Below are 16,292 nucleotides of genomic sequence, written 5' to 3'. Positions count from 1 at the left end.
TAATCTTAGCTTGGGAAACAGGAAAAAATTGCAGGGGGCAAGGTCAGGTGAATGGGGTGGGTGGGGAAAGACTACCGTGTTAGTAGAAGCCAGGAACTGCCAGACAACAATTGATGTGTGGGTGGGGGTGTTGTCATGATGCAGGACCCAGTCCTTGTTCTTCCACTGTTCTGGATGTATGCGGCGGATGTTCTCCTTCAGATACCGCAAAACTTCACAGTAAAACTTTCTGCTAACAGATTGACCGGGTGGGACGAATTCCTTGTGAACAATCCCTTGGATATCGAAGAAAACAACATCAACTTAACATTGCTGCGAACTTGGTGTGCTTTTTTCGGCTCAGTGAACTGGGAGTTCCATTGCAATGACTGCTGCTTTGTCTCTGGGTCATAACCATAAACCCACGATTCAATACCAGTTATGACCTTGGAGATGAAGGTGGCATCATCTCTATCCTGATTCTTGAGCTCCCTGCAAACTGCAATACGATGTGCCCTCTGCTCGTCACTCAGCAGTCTTGGTATAAATTTTGCAGTGATGCGTCTCATGCCCAACACATCCAACAATATGCGTTGCATGCTCCTGTACGACACTCCAACGATATCCATAGATCATGGATAGTTCTTCTACAATCTGCAAGGATAGTCTGACGAACATTTTCGACTATTTCTGGTGTTGTTGTCATTGATGGTCATGCAGAACGGTGATCGTCTTCGACGGACATTCGAGCTTCCTTGAACCGCTTGTACCAGAAAAATGTTCTGCTTTGGGACATGGCATTGTCACCAAAGGCACGCCGAAGCAATCGGTGAGTTTCTGCAGCTGTCTTGTTGATCTTGAAGCAAACTTTATCCAGGTTCTTTGTTCCGTGAGATCCGCCATTGGAAAACCGCCAAACCACCTACACACCATGTTGCAATATTAAGCATAGCTCAACACCACGTCCGCTCACAGACATGGCCGGGGCCACACTGACGCAAAAGGGGTGCTGCTGACTCCTCCTAGTGGCAAAGGCAAAACTGCAAACGGTTGGCTCCCTCTCTTCAAATTACTGGAACTTTTGGGTAGCATAAATAAATAAATGATGTTCCTAATGAACGAAAAAAAAGAAGAGAGAAAATAAATTACCATATTTTATCATTCATTCATTTATTCAACGAGAAGTCAGCATTGAAGAAATGAGTCAGTGATAAAATATTGTAATTTACGTTCTATTTCCTTTCATTTCATAAGGAAGATCATTTATTCATTTATAACATTAAGCAATTTCATAACAATGCAGTTTAAAATAAAGGACAGGGGACAAAGTTGAATGATACAACCGAAATCGTTGCATAAAATACTGCAACCTATGTGGTTAGACGCAACCTGAGTCGAAAAAGTCCGAGTGGTTGGATTTCACTTGGGCGCAGCTTGCATCATTAAAGTTCAAACGGTTGGATTTTTTACCGAGCCCTCATGTATGAGAGGGTTAATCTTTCCTCTCTGCTGGACTCCTCCGATTGCAACCTTCTCACCTTAACCTGTCCTATCACTCCAGAAAGGCCTGTGGACCCTCTCAACAAGTGTCGGTTGTGGCATTTAGGAGTTGCTATTTCGGAGCCCCTCAGGCAGTACTTCTTTGATTTTCCCTGGAATGATTATTACTGTATTTCCATGGCCAATAGCCATCTGAGTTGCCTTGGCATTAGAGATGATATTCTCTCCACCATGAAAGTGTACATTCCTTTCTCATATCCTTTGACCAATGCAAAAAAAAAAAAAATAGTTTAATGATGCTTGTTCAATATTATCCACAACACGGACATGGCCTACAAAAGGTACCGGAGCCAATCTGCTCCATCCTGATGGCTCTGTAGCTATTTCTTTTACTGACAAAGCAGAACCCATCGCTCAGACTTTCTTCTCCAATTCCAGCTTAAATGATTCTAGCATTGTCGCTCTATCACTTCCCCCCTCTAACTTCCTCATAGCTGACATTAAAATATCTTCAACTGATGTATTCTCTGCCATCACAGGCCTCAATACTAAGAAGGCATATGGGCCCAATGGGGTCCCTCCTGTTGTCCTCAAGAACTGTCCTTCTGTGCTTGCACCCTGCCCAGGTAAACTCTTTCGCCTTTGTCTTTCAACTTGTACCTTTCTTTCTTGCTGGAAGTTTGCTCTCACTCAGCCTGTCCCAAAGAAGGGTGATCATTCCCAACCCCCTAACTATCGCCTAATTGCATAAACATCATGTGCTTCAAAAGTATTTGAGTCTATTCTAACAAAAATCTTTAAAAACATCTTTCCTGTCACAGCCTTCTTTCAGACTCCTGGTCATCCTCCTATCGGGACTTAGGTGAAAGCTTTGCCATTGCAGTTGACATCTCAAAGGCTTTCGATCGAGTCCGGCATAAATCTTTAATTTTCAAACTGCCATCTTACTGTTTCTATCCTTCTATCCGTGCCTTTATCTCTAGCTTCCTTTCTGGTCATTCTATAGCTGCTGCTGTAGATTGCCACCGTTCTTTTTCTAGAGCTATCAATAGTGGTTTTGACTAGGGCTCTGTCCTAGCACCAACTCTCTTTCTTTTGTTCATCAGTGACCTAAGCTGTACATCTAACCCTATCCACTCATATGCTGATGACTCCACACTTCACCTTTCCATTCACTTCCCACAGTGTCCATCTTTGCAGTTACTTCGACAAACAAGGGATGAGTCTATGGCACACTCAATGTCTGACTTGGTTCATATCTTTAATTGGGGTAAAAGTAATCTTGTTTTTAATAAATCCAAAACTCAGTTCTTACATCTATCAAATCGACAAAATCTTCCCCAGGAGTACCCTCTAATTATGAACAATATCCAGCTTGAGGGAATCGTCCGGTTGTTGCGCTGAACGTGTCAGTAGATTTCAGTGAGATTCGGCACACACATATAGAGGGGTATTAGAAATAACGATGGGTACTTCATAACTGAAAATCGGTAGATTAGTTTTCGAATTAGTTACAAATTAGGGTAAACTGAATGCCATTGCTGAAAACCGATATAGTCCTAAAAATGCCTTGTATCATATACTTCTGGTGTTCACACAACTCAGAAGGTGTGTCTTATTGAAACTAGTAAGTTTGTGATATCATATCTAATTACGACACTAGGTGATGAGGAAATTAAGTAAAATTAGTTCCCTCTTAATCAGACTTTGAAGAGATCCTGTGCACGAATGGGGAGAAGAATAAAGATCGACGAGTTGAATTTACAGAACTTTTTAAGTGCTTTCGATTGGTATATAAATGATCCTCGTATGACCAGTAGTAAATAAGCTTATTGATCACAAAGGTTGCTAAATTACATTTCGAGAAAACGGCCCTAAAAGTTTCCCCAACTTTGCAAACATACGTGCATGAATGGGGGGGCATAGAATAGAATGCCTGGGATACCTTATTGAACTTTTTACAGCCTTTCGATGGGTATACCGAAGAACCTTTTACGACCAATAGTTGTCGAGCTAATCGAGAAGTTTGAAAACACTTTGTCGCCAAGAAGTGTTCTGAGAAGGGCCCAACAATGTTGTCTGCCTTGTCGTCTCCAAGGTGTCTTAGAATGCCCCAGCACTGTAGCCTGCCTCATCTCCATGCTGTTTTTGGAAGAGCCCAACACCATATTGGGCGTCATCATCTCCAAGGTGTCTCAGAAGGCCCCAAGAACGAAGTCTGCCTCGTCTCCATCTGGTACTGAGACGTCCCCAATAGTGTAATTCGTCTCGTCATCTCCAAGTTGAATCGGAAGTCCCCACTGTTGTCTTTCTGATCGTCTGCTCCCTTCTTACTCCGATGCCTGACAGTTTTCTTGGGGCTGTGTGATCTTATGCGGTCATATTATAGGCCCCACCCGCCCACCCTGTGTTGCCCTACTCCCAGATGACCCGTGAGAGTGTCAAATAAGGTAAAAATTTACCAATTTATACTCGGATTCAGCAGTAATATTTCACAGGAATATGAGGGAATGTTGGATTATTTATATGGGCGTAACTCAACTTTGCACGGACTCGCCATTTTCGATCATTTTCAACAGGCCGATCTCCTTAACTCGTGGATTGCACAATTACCCTTTTTTATTCCGCCCTGTGGTGCATAAGAAACAAAGGAAAAAAGTTTTTTTTTTTAGGTTTTGTTTATTATAAACTTGAAGCTAACATCCAGGGCATCATCTGGTGAAAAAGAAATAATCTCTCTCTCTCTCCCATCTTTGCCTAGGGCCATGCGTAAGTTTACGTACGGGAGTAGTGATAACATGAAAAAAAAATATTTTTTTGTTTTTGTTTATTATAAACTCGAAGATAAACATCCAGGGCAACATCTGGTAAAAAAAAAAAAAAAAATCTCTCTCCGTCTTTGTGTAGCGCCATGTGTAAGTTTGCGTAGGGGTCGAGTTGTTTACAGTGATGCACGGCCAGCACAGCCTGGGCTGTGGCTCGCAAAAGACACTACCCAGCCTGAGCTGTGGCTCGCAATCCATGCGTTAATCCTGCATCATCTTTGAAACATCGTGTCCGACACACATTCCAGCGAACGCTTCCCACAGCTGGGCATTAAAGAGAAAACTGTCTATTTTTAAACCTTCATATCTCAGTTAACACTTAGCCAAAAATAAAATACAAAGTGTCATAATACATCCTTGGACTTCAAGCTGATTGCAACAGATGGTCCATGAAGTGTGTGTAGGAAGAGTGAGTGATTGGGGAAAGGGGGCAGTTTTGTTGGTTTTTGCCCGTGTCTGTATGCGTGGCAGAGGTGCTGTGACACAACTACGGCTTGGACTAGCCCTCCACAATAATAACACATCGATAACACTTCCGGAAGACTGCATGCCACCACAAAAACTATTAATGTGAAAATTTTCCATAATTGCGCGTATTTGCTGCTGAGAGTCCGGTAACCATAGCAACGACTTTGAAGCAGGCTGCCTGCTAGCCTCACCACCACACCGCCTTACACACACACACACACACACATGGAGATGCATGTTTGGCTTGCACTGTTGCTCGATTCTAGCACCACTGTGTGACTAGAAGTCTGGGTATTACAACAACAACATATACTACTATTTTTATTACTACTACTACAACTAACACTACTACAACTACTACCACTACTAGTACAACAACAACAACAACAACTACTACTACTACTACTACTACTACAAATACCACTATTACTACAACTAATACTACTACAACTAGCACCACTACAAATACTACTATTACTACCACAACTACTACATGTACTACCACTACTACTAAAACTACTACCACTACTACTACAACTACTACTACAAAAAAAAAAACTAAAAATATAATATTATGAACGAAGTAGTTCTTCACGAACTGTCCATAATCGAAACTACTTACTACTATGACAGTTTTTTGTTTTCCTGTTATTTATACTTTTTCATCACAACAAATATGTTTTTCATACGAAAACCAACATACTGGTATGTACTAAACTAACACTAATTTACAGTGTATATATATATATATATATATATATATATATATATATATATATATATATATATTAGCGATACTTTCGTGCTGTGGGAAGCGGAATCTAATGATGGCCAGCAAAACCAGAGTGATGATGTACATGATTTATTATTGGTGACGTTTCGGTTTCATAACACAAACCATCTTCAGACCTAAAACAAAAATAAAAACACACAAAAAATAGAAAATAAGCCAATATATAATTTTATCATCTTCCACAGAATAAAATAACAGGGAAAAGAGTAGGTCATATGAAATAAATTACAATACAACAATTTACCAGCTAAAAACAGAGCAACTGTGTAGAGGAGTCGTGTGAGCCAAGGGATGGCCGTAGCTCTGCCGTTAGTAGAGACTCCGCTATAAGTCTAGTCAAGTCATCTCGTGTAGTGAACAAAATTCGAAAGTTCTGGTTACTTATAGGGTGACTTTCCGAATCTGAATGATTTCGAACTGCAGAAAATGATGGTTTCGAGATTGGGAGTCCTGTCCTATGAGACCTTCCCTGATGCTCGGCAATCCTGGTAGCTAGATGGCGCTTAGTTTGACCAATATAGGATGCATTACAGCACCCATACTGAAATCGATACACCACCGAGGACTGCAGGGCATCCGGGACACGGTCTTTGAACATAAAACACTGAGACAGGATTTGGGGAGATTTAAACACCACCCTCAACGATATCTGCGGATAAAAGTCGTGCATTAGTTTGATTATCCTGTTACATAAAAAATTTGATTTTGGGCCTAAATACTGTACTGAAAAATAAACTTTAGCTTTCTCAACCGTGTGATTTTTTTTCAAAGTATTGGTTCTTAATTTAGTTAGCTGTATTCCAATATACTTATCTACAAATTTAGTTGGGAATCCATTGTGGTACAGGGTTTTCCTCAGAAACTGAAGCTCATTATGTAGAGAAAAATATGAGGAGCATAAATTATAGGCCCTAGTCACCAGAGTTAGAATTAAATTACGTTTATATTGGAGGGGAACGTTTGAATTAAATTTAGTAGTTAATCCTGTATATGTAGGTTTCCTGTATACTGACGTTGTAAAAGTTCCTTCTGTTCTCTCTATGCAAATATCTAAAAAGGGGAGTTTATTATTTTGCTCCGTTTCACAGGTAAACTGTATATTTTTATGTTTAGAATTTAAATAATCCAAAAACAAGGGCACATGAGACGGGGACCTAAAAATGGCAAACGTGTCATCCACGTACCGTTTGAAATAAAGTGGCTTAAAATGGGTGGGACAATCCTTTAACCATATAGATTCGTGAAAAGCTAAAAAAGCATTAGCAAGGCTGGGTCCAAGAGGATTTCCCATAGCCACTCCGTCGACTTGTTTAAAGTAAGAACCATTAAAAGTAAAGTAACAGTCTTGCACTGACAATGACAGCAGTCTATGAAATAGGTCTTTATTTAACCCTCCAATGTTGTTAGTTTCATTAAACAAAGTATCACTGAATAGGACAGACTATAACTCTAAGATGCTTGATATACTTAGTGATTCTTCAAAATTTTGTAGGGTGACTGGGGATATATTTCAGCTTATATTGAGGAGTGAAGATAAAATTAACAATTTTCTTAGAAACTTGAAATCTAAACATGCAATTGAGCAAACTACTTATTCGGAATTATTTGTATCAGGTTCAAAACCAGGTGTCTTGTATGGTTTGCCTAAGGTTCATAAGGAGGACTGCCCACTTCGTCCTATACTATCTGCCCGAAACACTGTCAATTATAATCTTGCTAAGTATCTTGTTCCATTGCTGTCTCCGATAACTTTTAATGATTACACTGTGAAAGATTCTTTTTCTTTTGCTAAAGAAATTTGTGAACTTAAATTTAACGATTGTTTCATGGCTTCATTTGATGTAAAATCCCTATTCACAAATATCCCCCTTGATGAAACTGTGGATATCTGCCGTGATACAAGACTGTTACTTTACTTTTAATGGTTCTTACTTTAAACAAGTCGACGGAGTGGCTATGGGAAATCCTCTTGGACCCAGCCTTGCTAATGCTTTTTTAGCTTTTCACGAATCTATATGGTTAAAGGATTGTCCCACCCATTTTAAGCCACTCTATTTCAAACGCTACGTGGATGACACGTTTGCCATTTTTAGGTCCCCGTCTCATGTGCCCTTGTTTTTGGATTATTTAAATTCTAAACATAAAAATATACAGTTTACCTGTGAAACGGAGCAAAATAATAAACTCCCCTTTTTAGATATTTGCATAGAGAGAACAGAAGGAACTTTTACAACGTCAGTATACAGGAAACCTACATATACAGGATTAACTACTAAATTTAATTCAAACGTTCCCCTCCAATATAAACGTAATTTAATCCTAACTCTGGTGACTAGGGCCTATAATTTATGCTCCTCATATTTTTCTCTACATAATGAGCTTCAGTTTCTGAGGAAAACCCTGTACCACAATGGATTCCCAACTAAATTTGTAGATAAGTATATTGGAATACAGCTAACTAAATTAAGAACCAATACTTTGAAAAAAAATCACACGGTTGAGAAAGCTAAAGTTTATTTTTCAGTACAGTATTTAGGTCCAAAATCAAATTTTTTACGTAACAGGATAATCAAACTAATGCACGACTTTTATCCGCAGATATCGTTGAGGGTGGTGTTTAAATCTCCCCAAATCCTGTCTCAGTGTTTTATGTTCAAAGACCGTGTCCCGGATGCCCTGCAGTCCTCGGTGGTGTATCGATTTCAGTATGGGTGCTGTAATGCATCCTATATTGGTCAAACTAAGCGCCATCTAGCTACCAGGATTGCCGAGCATCAGGGAAGGTCTCATAGGACAGGACTCCCAATCTCGAAACCATCATTTTCTGCAGTTCGAAATCATTCAGATTCGGAAAGTCACCCTATAAGTAACCAGAACTTTCGAATTTTGTTCACTACACGAGATGACTTGACTAGACTTATAGCGGAGTCTCTACTAACGGCAGAGCTACGGCCATCCCTTGGCTCACACGACTCCTCTACACAGTTGCTCTGTTTTTAGCTGGTAAATTGTTGTATTGTAATTTATTTCATATGACCTACTCTGTTCCCTGTTATTTTATTCTGTGAAAGATGATAAAATTATATATTGGCTTATTTTCTATTTTTTGTGTGTTTTTATTTTTGTTTTAGGTCTGAAGATGGTTTGTGTTATGAAACCGAAACGTCACCAATAATAAATCATGTACATCATCACTCTGGTTTTGCTGGCCATCATTATATATATATATATATATATATATATATATATATATATATATATATATATATATGTGTATATGGAGCCTCTGCGGTACAGTGGTAAAGTGTGCGTTTTCGTACGCTGAAGAACGAGGGTACGCGCCCAGCAAGGGTAATAAACTTTGGGAACGTTCTTCTGGCCACGTACTGCTTTGGCGGACACAAGGGGTGCTGTGGTTGAACCAGTGTTGCATATTATAAAGTATGCTTGCACCCAGTCGGCTTGGGCGGGCCGATTACACTTGGTTCACAGACTACAGTGACATCCAAAGCCACTACAACACTACAATTACACTTACAAGCACTTCTCACTCTACATACAATCTCTACCAGACAGCTTAAGCCACTTGGTAGAGATACATTGGCTGTATTGTCCCGACTTCGGTCGGGATAGGCCGGTCCTGCAGTGGATACTCAAACGGCCGATATATATATATATATATATATATATATATATATATATATATATATATATATATATATATATATATATATATATATATATATATATTTGTTACTAGTTGTTTGTAGCATATTCATTATGATATGTTGTCATTTACCTGAACACTTTGTTTGATCGTTTCCCTATATATTTATTTTAGTGTTCCTACAGTTTGTAAAAAGGTTGTCTCGGTGGCTTCATTCTCAAATGTAACTAAAAAAAAAAAAAACTACATACCTTTTCCATTTATCTGTGTTTTGGGAGAAGGAAAAAAAATCAAGTAATATGTAACAAGTAAAAGGAGCTTTATTTTGCATAGCTGCGCAATGCGATATTAAACAAATATGTATCATATAATATGGTTGTCATGCCTACCATGGATGCAGGATCTAAGTTACAATGACCCAATGATCAATTTGTCGATATTCTGTCTACTTCTCAAGATCGGAGAAAATTAATAAATACATATAATAGACACCTGCCTTCATTAATCTGTGCTGTGCCTGGTGTTTAGGGAGTGTTCTATGGAATTAAGATGCAGATCGTTTGCCCAGTACCTGATGAAACCGTTGAATGTGTTTAACGTGTTATTGGCAGCAGTCCACATTAGGGAACATATACTGTAACTAATCGGCTCATCACATTCAGCTGTGGACTAAGATACATGAAACCACTCTTCAAAGTTAGGCATCTCTTATGGTGTCGTTTGATTAAGACATTCCTGCCAAGGCTGAACATGACTACTATACTCTTATATGGCACAATGTCTACTTAACCCCTATTAGCCAACTATGTTAACCTAAGTACTGTCTACCTTACTACATAAAAAAGATAATTTCTCTCACTGAAGACATAAAAGGTAAACTTACTCAAATCCTAACATAATATTTTGAGGGTTAATGGGCTTAGTCTGTGTTTCTCTAGGTGGTGTTCTCTAAGTGAAACATTCGTCAACTAGAGGGGCACTCAGTGGAGCGCATCTCGCCGGTATGGGCAACGTAATTTCCAAACCACTGTTCATAATGGGTTATGGTTTCTCATCATTATTTAGGGTTTCGCAAAAAGTGTTTCCCGGATCCAGAATCTGTAACACGATCCGGATCGGCCCCAAAAGTTAATCGATTGTTCCCTGGGACATAGGGTATCTACCCATCAAATTTTGTCCAAATATCTTTTAGTTTTTAAGTAATCCTGCTAACAGACAGACAAAGAAACAAACAGGGGGTGAAAACATACTTCCCTCGTCGGAGAGAACAATGTTAAAAATTGTGATGATGATGTTGACTGCGTGGTGGTAAAGGTCGTCCGTGGTGGCTGTGTACACGGGACCTATGTATGCGGGGTGTCATGTATGCGTGTAAGAGTTACATACATAGCAGGAGGGAACGAGGTATATAAGTCAGACGAATCACCACGGTTTCCTTCCGACGCACATTCCTGCCCTAAGTGTCCTTACCAGGCACAGTCAGCGGGGTGGGGGAAGGCGGTGGGGTGGGAGGCAGTAATAGGAGGGGAGTTTGGGGGTTGTGGGGAGGGATGGAAGGGAAGGGAAGAGTGGTAAGAGGAGAGGAATGGAAGGGATAGGTAGGTAAGAATAAAGAAATAAGAGGGAAAGACAGGGTGGGGAAAGGAGGGAGAACAGAACTTCGACATGTAGAAATATGAAAATGAAAGGAGTTTTGTAAGAGAGCGAAGGATGACTGGAGAAAAGTACGAGGGAAAGGAACTGGAGAGTTGGAGGTTTCAAAGTGAGTTAGGGAAGGAAGAAAAAACAGGGGGAATTATTTGAGAGAGGCAAGGAAGGTGGGGCCTAGGAAAAGGGAAGGGAGGGAGAACTGAAGACAATAAAAGGGCAGGGAGGGAGGGAGGGAGGGAGGTAAGTGAGAGTTAGAGGGAGAGAGCGGCAAAGGAAGGGAAGGAGATCGGTAGAAAGGGAATCGGAAGGGAAGAGATGTCGGAGAAGAGGAAGGAGGATCCCGGAGGAAACGGAGGTGTCAGGAAAAGAGATACTGTATGGGGACTGGGAAGAGGAAGGAGAGGAAGAAGTGAATGAAGGAAGACTGAAAGCAATGAAAGTGGAAAGAAAAAAGGGAGGGGAGGAAAGAGATGTGGGAAAGGAAAAGGGAGAGGACGGGGATGGACGAAAGGAGAAGTGAAAGAGGAGAAAAGGTAATCGGGATGGAAGGGTATATGAACAGGAGACAGGAGGAAGAGAAGAGGGGGAGGAGGAAGAAAAGATAAGTGGAAATGGGAAGGAGGGCAGAGATGGGAGATAAGGAAGAGGGAGAAAGAAGGGAGATGAGAGGGAAGAAAATGGAGGATTAGGGGAAGGAAAGAGAAAGGAAAGGGAGTGTTTGAGGGCTATAGTCAAAAAATTAAGAAACAGCTTAAAGCAGTGGGTGATTTAAAGGAGAAGAGTTGTGTAAGAGACTGAGGCGTGTGAGAAATGTGTCGCCCCAGGGAGTAGACGTTATTGTGAGAGATGTGTAAGTGAGGATTTGTCAGTAAGAGTAGTGGCATTATGGTGAGTAATGGGATGGAAATGTAGCACTGACCGAAGTATTGAGAGAGAGAGAGAGAGAGAGTAATAAAGTCGGTGGTACGAGTGCAGCAGGAAGGCCAACACTTTTGCGGGAGAGTTTTAATTATATTTTTCCACATGAACTTTTTTTTACTCCGGTCAAGGGAGAAAGATCGAGGTTCGTTCTCTGTCTGTCCAAGGAATTACAGAAATGTATATAAGAAGACAATGGCGAGAGCATGTTTGAATCCTCCTTCTGACCGAATGATGAAGTAATCAAGCGTAGGTGAATGTCTGTCAGAAAAAAAACACATTGATATCCTCGGTTTCATAACTTTTCCAGTGTAGTGTTGCAGACACAGGAGGTTAGAAAAAAAAAGAGAAGAAAAAGTTTTACGGCTGATGAAAAGACAAATGAGGGAAGAGAAAACAGGCAGGAAAGTAGGTAAGATACACGGGAAGAACTGGAGAAATTAGAGTAAATGGAAGAAGGAAGGGGGAAAGAGAATATTCATGAGTCACAGTTTTGCTCACGCTCTGATCCTGTCGCTAGCTGAAAGTTAGTTGTACTTAGAATTTCACACCCAACAAAGACCTGCCGTTGCTAGTTGGGAGCTTAAGCTTGTATTATCGAAAAAACACTCTCGTGCAGTTTGGTTCAGAGTGTATCAGTGCAAACAGTTCCTCATCCGGACACCTCAAATTGCACGAAATTGTATCACTGGGGGCAGTTCCTGATGTAGTCTTCCAGACCTTCGAACTATCACATTTATAATTAACAGCAGTGCTGTGAAAGTCTATTTATTACTTCTCTCTCCATCCAGGGGTAGGATTAGAGAGCGAGCAGAACCTGTCTTGCAATTGTACAGTCAAACACTAAAGTCTGTTTGCTTTTCCCTCCTCATTTTCTTGGCTGAATTCACAGACGCTTGAATGTGACGTTGTGGACTGAAGACTGAGGTGCAAATTTTTATCCATCTGTGGGTAGACAGTAAACACTTTTATCCACCTCGTCTCATTCTAGCATATATGGATCCAGCAATAAAGAAAGGGAGGCGAACAGACTTTAATATTTGACTGTACCATCACCATCACCAACACTTTCCTACTGGAGGTGGCGACAGAAGCTGTAAACTAAAAGCTGTGTGTGACACCAATATGAAACAAGAACAAGAAAGTGTGAGAAGGAAGGATGACATCTTGTCACAAAAAAAAGGACTTTACTTGTAGAGAAGTTATATGTTAGACTTGTGGACGAGCGGTTGTTATACTTGACTTGTTTGGAAGTAGATAATCTTGGTTCCCATTTGTCATGCAATGACAAGAGAGGTAAAGAATAGTATGGGACTATTTTTATTTTATCTTGGAAATATTAACAAAGTCTCTCACACACGAGTGAGTATAAGTAGAGTCCCGCTAGCTACCTCCCTGTCTCGCTCTCTCTCTCTCTCTCTTCCAAGTTGCTAAGCCTTTCTCCCCACTACCTGCCGATTCTATGGCCTCTCTCCTTCTGAGCTCTCTTTCCTAAATTCTGGTGAAACAGGGGTCGTGTCACGTGTGTTACACTGTGGTTGGAAAGTTCCAGAAACCTGTGTGTGAGTATGTGTGTATGTGTGTGTATGGTCACGAGGTGCTGTCGTGTGCCTATAAAGCATTCCTTGAGTTAAGAGTGTGTAAGCATGTTTAGCATTGCTCGATTCTTGCAGACACAATACCTTCTCATCATCTGACTTCCTGCTTCTATCTGTCTCTCTATCTCTCTATTTATCTATTTATCTATTATGATTTGTAATTATAATATGGAGACCTGACATTGCTCGGCCGCGCAGCTGAAGGTCCTCCGACAGCAATTATCATTGACATATGCTAATCTATTAGTACATAATATTGATTATAATATTGTAGACATATAACATTCATAGTAAATAGCAATTATTCAGTAATATTACATTTTAAACAAGTTGTATACATATTTGAATAAATGCAATGGTTGTTGTACGACATTTTGTAAGATGTGTATGTATAACAGACATATGCATATAATTGTGCAATGGTAATACTGCTAGGTTATACATTACATATTGAGTTATCCCTTTAGTAATGTCAAATATTTCACCTAACTTGTAAGATGATTCTGGTAATACAGAATTGTGGTAATACATAATTGTAACATTGTGAATTGTTACATGATTGTATTGTAAATGTTACATTGTTGTAACATTGTAGTAATACATAATTGTAATATTTTATGAATTGTTACATAATATTGTGGTAATGCATAATTGTGTTGGCCTTATAATTGTAGTTAAATTTTGTTAATGCAACTGTTACATAACTGTGTTGGCCTTATAATTGTAGTTAAGGTTACATAAAAGTTACATCTTGTTAATGCAGCTGTTACATATTTGTTACATATTGTTTGTAGTTACATAATTGTAGTTACAGTTACATAAAAGTTACATCTTGTTAATGCAACTGTTACATAATTGTTACATATTGTTTGTAGTTACATAATTGTAGTTAAAGTTACATAAAAGTTACGTCTTGTTAATGCAACTGTTACATAATTGTTACATATTGTTTGTAGTTACATAATTGTAGTTAAAGTTACATAAAAGTTACATCTTGTTAATGCAACTGTTACATAATTGTTACATATTGTTTGTAGTTACATAATTGTAGCAAGTGTAACATACTGCAATCGTTTGTCGTTACATAATTGTTACATATCGTTTGTAGTTACATAATTGTAATAATTGCAGACCTGACATTGAATCCGGTCATGCTGCGGTCGATGATATGATGTGCCATGCCACTAGCTTGTGGAGAAAACAATTTGTTTTTTTGTTTATAGTTTATGTGGTATTTTGGCATTTGTAGTAACACTTATTTGTAGTAACACTTATTTTCATTTGTTTGTTATGTGATCTTACTCTATTTCTTTTTCTTTCTTTCTTTTTTTTTTTATATGTATTGATTTTCTATAGTTTTTTTCTTCGTTTGTCTACGCTTTTTCTGTGTTGTTCATGGTTGCATAATTGCTGGCTAATTTCCTAGGGACCCTTTTTTAAGGTTTAGTTTATATTGCACAGATATTACTGAAAATGATATTATATAGTCCCATATTTTGTTATTTTATATAAAAAATATATATACACTATATACAGTATTAACTATATACACTGACTTGTTCTTCACTTGTATCTATCGTGGGCAATATATGTGTCAGCACTGTGTGGAAATCATTGTCTTCACGATTGTGTTGAAGATGTTCACTCTTGCTAACGTCATTTGTGTTGGCCATTTTTTTTTCTGGTTTTCCTTGTTACTTAATTTATCTGTTTCCACTAGGTAGCTTTAATTAATGTTTAATACGGTCTTTTTTAATCGCTCACTGAGTAACTGTGATGGTATATTTTCTTTATTACTTTGTAGATGTAATAATGTATAGCTGTATGTATGAAACACGTATTTTATGTAGGTATAAATGGTAACACTCGTTGGTAGTAAATAAATGTTATAATAAATGAATGAATATATACAGTGTAAAATATTTATTGTTGGTGCAAGTATTTAATGATTGAATTATGAAGATAATTGAAGTAGGTAAATGTATTTAAGTTGTAATTATACAGCAGGTTTTATATGTTTGTGCAAAATGTGTTGTCTATCACTGTGTATCGTATAGATGAAGTAACTATGTAACTCACTAATTTTTACCATGGTGGAAATGGTGTGAGTGGTGTTGCACGTGGTGATAGCGTTGTTCTTCACGGGTTGATTGACGTCTTGTGGGGTGTCAGACACACGGCTTGTCGTCGTCCCAGCACACGTATGGTGACGTCGACTTCCCACACTGGTAGCTGTGGTGAGTAAATGAGTAACGATGAGTAACTTGAGTGAAGATGAGTGAGTAAGATAAGTTGTGAATATGGACTTGGTATTTGCTTCGTCGTCTTGACCTCTTCACTCCTGCGTCAGCGATGGAGGTTGGGTGGATGTAGCAGAGAGAGGAGGGTGAGGTCTGGTGGTTGTGAGTTGAGTCGTGTCTCACTCTTCGTTTGTTTGTTTTGTTTGTTCTTTCTTGATGTATTCTTGGTCCTTTTTTCTTGTGATTTACTCGTTGTAGGATGAAGACTGCCGCTACTTGTAGGTGCGTGTAGAGGATTATACAGACGACACGTAGAATTGTTACTTGTAGTTGATTGTAGATGGTTGTAGTTCGTTGGTTCGTCGTAGAAATTTCAAGATTGTTTGTATCAGTACTTTGTTAAACTACTTGCAAGGCGTCCTGTGACCTCTTCACCTCTACATCAGCGTGATGATTGGGGAGACGGAGGGGGGGTTGGAGAGAATACTGTCAGGAGCTGGTTGTGAGTTGTTTGTTGTGAGAGGTATTTTTTTGTTTTCAATCTTGATATTTTGTAGGAATTCACTGTTGATTCGTAGACGAAGTTCGTATACGTTCGCTGCTACCAAATATCACAAAAAAAAGGACTTTATAGTTACTTGTAGAGAAGTTATA

Source organism: Coenobita brevimanus, chromosome 79 (assembly GCF_032717465.1).
Source record: "Coenobita brevimanus isolate Jiangsu-jjx chromosome 79, ASM3271746v2, whole genome shotgun sequence".
NCBI classification, from domain to species: domain Eukaryota; kingdom Metazoa; phylum Arthropoda; class Malacostraca; order Decapoda; family Coenobitidae; genus Coenobita; species Coenobita brevimanus.
The sequence above is the reverse complement of the archived record's forward strand: the minus strand, read 5'-3'. Positions refer to the sequence as shown.